Source organism: Scomber scombrus, chromosome 22, assembly GCF_963691925.1.
Source record: "Scomber scombrus chromosome 22, fScoSco1.1, whole genome shotgun sequence".
Lineage (NCBI taxonomy): Eukaryota > Metazoa > Chordata > Actinopteri > Scombriformes > Scombridae > Scomber > Scomber scombrus.
In genome coordinates this window covers 18,509,141-18,510,713 of record NC_084991.1, presented here as the reverse complement: position 1 = coordinate 18,510,713, position 1,573 = coordinate 18,509,141, and positions in this window count along the sequence as shown.

Here is a 1,573-nt window from a genome sequence, read left to right as displayed (position 1 = left end):
GATACCCATTCCGCAGCCCAAGTGTCTGGACTAAGGCCAATACTTTTTGTACAGTATTGTGCCTTTACTGTTGCTCTTTACAGCACAATTTCCACTTAAACAGCATAAAGTGTCTGGTCTGTATTTGCTGGTTGCCTCCTTTCTGTTTGTCCCAATTGCTTTTTTGCAATAAGTTTAAATAATTGCTGCATATGTACTGTCTGACTCAGTCAAAGATCATGTAGTTGCAAATAGACACACTGTCCACTCAGTGCCTGATGTCCTGCATGTATGCATTCTTCTTTAAGCACTCTGCTTCTCAGCAGGAGTTAATGCAAAGATTTTAGAATTCAAAACTCAATGGGAGCATAAAACCAAGATGTCATGCATTTTACAATCACGTCAACTTGAGTGCATTTATGAATAATAAGAGGATAGCAGGTTGTGTTGTGTCTCTGTAAGAGCGTTGTCAGGAGATGAAAGTATGCCCCCCACCACCCCATGCATAGACTTGTCTGTGTTGTCTGACTGCAAATGCAAAGTGATATTACAAAAGTATGTACACTGCAGCTTGTGAGCTGTGTATTTGTTACTGTGTGTTTTAGCTGTAAATCTGAATTATGTTGCACCAAAGATATCTGCTATCATAGTTCTGAGCAGTGTGTGTGTGTGTGTGTGTGTGTGTGTGTGTGTGTGTGTGTGTGTGTGTGTGTGTGTGTGTGTGTGCATGCGCCTTTTCACTGTTACCAGCTTCCCACCTAGAGGGATAATCCATCCTGTGAAGTGGTGAGGTGGAAAATGCCATTATGTAGAAATAGCTGACGCACAGTTAGACTTGCAGGGCCTTCGATGTGTGAGCGAGTGTGTGAGTGCGTGTAAAAAAAAAAGGAGATAGGGAAAAGAGAGGGAGCACGGGGGCCAGAGACAGTAAACTTCATTTTATAACATTATTTAATCCTCGAGGGTAGTGATAAACTAAAGGCCTTGGACACACTTACTTTCTCCTTGGCAAGGCTGGACAAGGTGCTCGTGATCCCAGTGTGCTGTGAGTGATGGATGCAGTGTTATGCAACTTTTTTTTTTCTTTTTTCTTTTTTCAAGGATATGTTTTTGAGCAATTTTGCCTTCATTCAACAGTTGACAGTGGAAAGCAGGCAGGAACCAGGGGGGAAGGGAGAGAGGCATGACATGCAGCTGTTTTTGATGTTGGATCATGCTGTCTGACTCAGATTCATAATAGCAGAATGTCTAAAGATATTATTGGAATGAGCTGTTATTGATGTAGTGAATGAAGTGGTGGGTCATGTTTTAACTTCATTAAACCTTTTAAAAATGGTTTGGGTGACTCACATCTATTTTGATCTAAAACCAAGGTTCTTTTTCTCTTTTGCACATTGTTGAACATTAAAACTGCACTTATTGTTAAAAAAAAATCTCTTTCACTTTTGTCCTCTGATGACATGAAAAGAAAAAATTGTTTCATAATATTGAATCCATCGTAAAACTCAGGTTCCCGCTGCCTGCAGGTTTGATGTACTCCCATGCAAACCTGTTTGAAAGCCAGTTGTAGGATGGATACAAAGTAGTAAGTGTG